Here is a 6,214-nt window from a genome sequence, read left to right as displayed (position 1 = left end):
CTTCAAACCTCGATGCGTATCGAAATACACACGTCGTTGGTTGGTGATCAGGTTTGATGTGTTCGTTCCCGACACTTGAAATAACGATCTCAAGCCGTAGAACTACTAAGCATCGAGGCTATGTACATGGAGGCTAGGGTGGCTTGGAAGTGAGGCTATGCTCGCAAGTGCACATGTGCATTCTTTTTTCATTTCTTTTCATCGACCCCCTTACAAATATGTAACAAAAAGAATGAAAGTAAATAAATATTACAATCTTGATCAAGCAAAGAAAACGACTAACACATAAGCAACCAACAAATAACGTTAGTGAAAAATAAAAATAGAAATCTGTTTTTTTTTTTTTTCAAATGATCGAGTTACTCGCGATGGATGAGCCTAAAGTCCCCAGCGGAGTCGCCAGCTGTAGCTACGTGGTTTTCGTCATTATGACGGCCACAACTACTAAAATTGGAGTCGCCACCATTCAATTTGAAAAGGGGTGTGAATGGTCACCCGGTGTGTATCTTTCGAACCATTGCCATTTTTTGGCATTAGTGACTCGCAACAGATAGGATTGGTCAAACCTAGAGGTTCGGGCAAGCGGCTCGGTTGGAGAAAAGGGAAGGTGTTAGGCACCCCTTTCTCCCCATCGAATGACGGTAACCTCAAAAAAACTCGGTCATTTTAATTTTTTGTAAAGAAAGTGGAAATGTGCCACGTGGGGGAGGCATTTGTTCCCTAAGTAGGGATTTGATTTTGGCTTGATCATAGGGTCATTTCATTAATGGAAATGACCCTTATGAACCTTAGCCTCGGGGTCCAATCATAAAAAGGGGTAAAATAAAATAGAAGAAGGGGGTGTTAGAAGAGGGAAGAGTAGAAGGTTAGAGAGAGAGAAGGGGGGGGGAGGTTTAAGACCCACCTTGTAGCTTCAAGGTTCTCCTTTCTTTTCTTCCCTTCCTTCTTCTTCTATGCTTTTTAAACCCTTAGTGTAATATGAGAATGTAATTTCCTTTTTTAGAAGATAGTATGAGAGAGTGATAGAGAGGAGTAAAGAAAATATTTTTCTTGTGAGACTTGGTGTAACAATTTTTGGGATGAGAGGAGATGTATTTATAGGTGTTTGGAGGGGGTTTGGGGGTATAATGGGGTTAAAATGTGAGAGAAGGGGTAATGACATAGGATTGAGGAGTGAAAGGTGTGAAATTTAAGGTGAAATGGAGGGTAAATATGTAATGAGTGAGAATGGGTGAGGTGTAGATCCAAATGGGTTGGATCCTACCCAAATCCATTTGGGTAGAATGTTTGGTGGGTTGACATGAGTGATGGTTGGTGGTGGAGTGGGGGTGTAAGGGGGTGGTTTAGAGAATGAGTGTTAGGTTGGTTGATGAGGTGAGGTGTGTAGATTTAGGAGAATGGGTTGTGTAAGAGGTTGTTAAGTTGGTTTTTGGGAGAGAGAAAGGAGATGATGCCATGTGGCAATCATGATGAGGGGGTGAGGTGATGAGATTGGTTGATTGGTTGATGGGGGTTGTTTGATTAGAGAGAGAGAAATGGGTTAGTTGATTGATGATGAATGAAGTATGGGTTGAGTTGATTTTATTGGAGTGTTTTAAGGAAGATGATGGGTAGAGGTATGGGTGATGATGTGGGTGGTTGATGATGTTAGATAATGGTGATGGGTTAGGGTATGGGTGAAGGTGTGGTTGGTTGTTGATGTTAGAGGATGGGGATAGGTTAGGTTAGGGTAGGGTATGGGTTGAGGTGATTTTGGAGAGAGGTGAAATGGGTTAGATGAGTTGTTTAGAGCATGATGATGGGAGTGGGTGATTGGATGAGGGAGGTGAAGGATGGTGATGACAAGTGTCATCTTTTGATGTTGAGGGGTTGATTGGTTGATGTGGGTAAGGGTTGATGGGTATGGGTTGGATAGTGAATTGGGTATGGATAGTGGTTTATGGGCTTTTTAATGTATTGGGCTTGGGTTTAGAAGGGTTGTGGGTTGTTTTGGATTGGATATCGGATTTGGAGATGGAACGGTGAAGGTTGGATGAAGGGGTAGGCATCCCAAGTCTCACATTTTATTATTTTAAATTTTTTTGTTTGAAATCAGTGATTTAATAAAAAATGCCACGTGTTGGCGAATCAGGCTTTTGGGCCCGTTGGGGAATTTATCGATTTTTGTATGTAAGTGCGGGGCGATGATGTTGAACAGCTGTAGGATGGGCCACGACCCTTTTTTGCGGGTCCTCGAGACCACGGGGTGGTCTTAGGGGCATTGATTTAACCGTAGTTTCCACTTTTGATGTTTTGGGCCTTAGTGGCCCGTTGGCCCCTTTTGTTGGGAAATCGGTATTTCGCATGGAACGGGGTAGATGGGAGTGTGCCGAACCCTTTTGGTGAACCTACTAACCCATTGAAAGGTGTTAGTGGCTTGGGTTTTGGTGAAAATATCATTTTTCGATGATTCGGGCCATTGAGGCCCGTGGGTCGAATTTATTGAAACATTATTGTTTTTTGGGCCCTTTTAAGTTAGGGCCCGTTCAAATTGAGGTGTCTACATCTAGCATGTCGAAAAATATACTCATCATGCACCATTGAAAAGTAGCAGGTGCATTGCACAATCCAAAAGGCATGCGACGATACGCAACAGTTCTAAAGGGGTAGGTGAAAGTTATTTTCTCTTAGTCAATTGGAGCAATATGTATCTAGTTGTACCCAGAATAACCATCTAAAAAGTAATAGTAAGAATGTCCTACTAGACGCTCTAACATTTGATCAATGAAAGATAAGGAAAAATGATCCTTAGGAGTCATCGAGTTGAGTTTCCTATAATCGATACACACTCTCTATCCATTTTGGACTTGAGTAGGGATTAATTCGTTGTCTTGGTTCACTACCACATGATACCAGATTTCTTAGGAACTACTTGTATAGGACTCACCCAACGACTGTCAGAGATAGGATAGATAATACATGTATCTAGAAATTTCATCATTTCCATACGGACCACGTCTTTCATGATAGGATTTAGCCGTCTCTGAGGTTCTAAGGAAGGCTTAGCGAAATCCTCTAAATGAATATGGTGCATCACCACAGATAAACTAATTTCCTTGATATCAGTTATGCTCCAACCAATAGCTTCTTGATGTTCTCTTAATACTCCTAACAACTTTTTTTCTTGAACTTCATTGAGGTAAGAGGAAATGATCACGGGCAAAGTTTGATTCTTATCAAGAAATACATATCTCAAGGTCTCTGGAAGCGACTTGAGTTCTAATTTTGGAGGCTTGACATGGGAAGGAACAAGATTGGATGTGCGCATAGGAAGACTTTCATCTTTTGCGTGCCACCGTACGAAATCTATGAGTGGAACGGATTCAAGCAAAGCATTGACTTCGCTTATAGACTCTTCTACGTCTAAGTCAAGGCCAAAGTGAGCCAAACATTTTGTTAGGGGATTAGAGTACCCTAACTCTTGATACATTTGATTGACTAGCGTATCTAAAGTTATAATCTCGTTTCTACAATGAATGACTGCATCAGACGTGGCTAAGAATGGACGTTCTAAGATGATAGGAATATGACTGTTCGAATTGATGACTGGCTCTGTGTCTAAGATAACAAATGTTAACAGGAAAATAGAAATCTTTGACTTTAACTATCACGTCATCAACTATACCCTTTGAAATTTTTATTGACCTATCGGCTAGACTCAACGTGATATCAGTGGGTTTCAAAACCCCCAAACCTAATTATTTATAAATCGAATATGGTAAAAGGTTCACACTGACTCCTAAATCTAAAAGATATTTTTCGACCACTTTATTTTCAATATGAATGAAAATTGTTGGACAACCAGGATCCTTAAATTTTAGTGCAATCATTTGTTGGATGAGCAACGAAGCTTGGACTGCCATGATGGCTTTCCGAGGAAATGGTATTTTTCTTTTAACTGTGGTCAAATCTTTTAGGAATTTCGCATAAGAAGGTATCTGCTTAATGGCATCTAGGAATGTGATATTGATATGCACATTTTGAAAGACTTTTAAGACACCCTCAAACTGCTTACCTTTTTTAGAATCTCTAAGGCGATGGGAAAATTAAGCTTTTAGAATTAACAAAATGATGGGAGGATTTTTCAAATCTTTCTCCTTATCTTTTGCAGACTTTATGACTTCTTTTTTAATTTTGTCCTTCCCTAAGACTTTTTCTCCCTTGTCAATAGGTTGGACCTTGTTATCTACCTTCTTTCCCAAACGCAATGTGTGGATAGCTTGGACTGAGTCTTGTGGAGCTCCAGAATAGCTTCCTACTTCGTATTGACCTTTTGATCCGTTTGGAATCAAAGGTTTACCTCTAGGATTAGGAATAGTTTGACTAGAAAATTGACCTTTCTCTCTCCCACTCAAAGAGAGAGCTAACTGCCCCAACTGAACTTCCATCTTAGCTATGGATTGCGTAGTGACCTGGTTAATCTGAGTTTGATTTTGATGGGTTTGTTGTTGAGTTTGGATGAACTGTTGTTGTTACCTCATCAACTCGGCAATCATGGATTTTAAGGATAACTGTTGTTGGACAGGTTACTGATAATTAGTCATGGGATCTGGTATGATGGCTCTGCAATTTGTAGATTGTTGGGGTTGATAAGAGACTTGAGGAACAATGGTTTGGTTTATGGAAGAACCATATTGCCTTAGAAAACTCCTATTGTAACTTGATGGACCATTAAATTGAATAGGTTCGTTCTGTCTGTACGAGAAATTTGGATGAAACCTATTATCTGGGTGATTCGTTTGGCTAAAAGAGTTCGGAATTGGCTTCCTAAAAGCACTATAGCCATTAATTGCATTTGCTTGTTCAGCTTTGATTTGAAGCAGGGTGGGACAACACTCGACCAAATGGTCGTTGCCGTCACATATGATGCACAAAGAATTCGGTTCGACAGTCACTTGCGAAATTGTACGACGGTCTAGTTGAGGTTTGGATGTTGAGATAGTAAAGGCATATAACTTCTTCGTGAGATTGTTCATCCCACTTACTAGACTAGACATGATATTTTTGAGATCAGGGTTTGCCTTCATCTCATACATGTCTGTCTTCCTAACTGGATCATCTCTATCAAACTCTTCCTGGTTAGTGCTCTAATTTTGAGCACTCTCGACTAACTCTACGAGAAAATTGTACGCTTGGTTGGGAGTCTGGTTCATGAATTGACCCTTATGCATTGACTCAACTAAGGTACGTTGATTCATTGTTAATCCTCTATAAAAAATTTGCACCAACTGTGCTTTGTCAATGCCATGGTGTGGGCACTTGACCAATAAATCATTAAATCTTTCCTAAGTTTCAAAAAATTCATCATTAGGACGGGCTCTAAAATTTCCAATGGAGTCATTCATTTTCTCAGTTTTGGCCACGGGGTAGAATTTAGCCATAAATTTCTTGGATAAAACATCTTAGGTAGATATGGAGTTTGGTACTAGGGAGTTCAACCACGCAGCTGCGTGGTCTTCCAAGGATAACGAGAACAAAATAAGCTTGATACTCTCCTCATCTAGATTCTGATTTCTAAATGTTTGACATATAGTCAAGAATCAATTAAGGTGGGTGTAAGGTTGTTCACGCTCTAACCGTGGAACTTAGGGAGCATATTGATAGTGACAGTCCTAATTTCAAACTAAGGTGTATTGTTCAATGGTAAAATAATACATGTAGGAAGAGATGCGGAAGTTGGAGAGAAGAGTTCATTGAAAGTTTACTCTCGATCATCCATCTTAACTACTAATGGTGTCTTGCGTATTCTACTAAGGGTACGTTCGATCTCAGGATCAAATGGTTCTAACACGTTTTTCTGTGAACGTCTACCAAGCATGCAAATCATACAGTCGATCCAACAATCACGAAAAAAAAAGGCTGGACCAAGATAGGTTGCCTAAAGCTAGACAGCTCCTAACTGGGTAAAAATAGCACAACTAACCTTCCAACTGGATTCAATGAAATCAATTTTAAATCATTCGGATCTCCAGATAGGAGGTGGTGCACAATGCATAAGCAAGGACACTCTTAAATCACCTTCCTTTCTTAAATAAACTGAGTCTATCCCCTCAAAGAGCAAGATCTTACTAGATACAAAAGATGACCAAGAAGCGCAATTAGCACAACTTGAAGCGAAATTTCTCTTATTGAGCTCATGGTCCCTATAGTCAAGTCTAATTGATTTTATTTAATT

Source organism: Akebia trifoliata, chromosome 9 (assembly GCF_017979445.1).
Source record: "Akebia trifoliata isolate Shusen 1 chromosome 9, ASM1797944v1, whole genome shotgun sequence".
Classification (NCBI taxonomy): Eukaryota; Viridiplantae; Streptophyta; class Magnoliopsida; order Ranunculales; family Lardizabalaceae; genus Akebia; species Akebia trifoliata.
Note: the sequence above shows the minus strand (reverse complement) of the source record.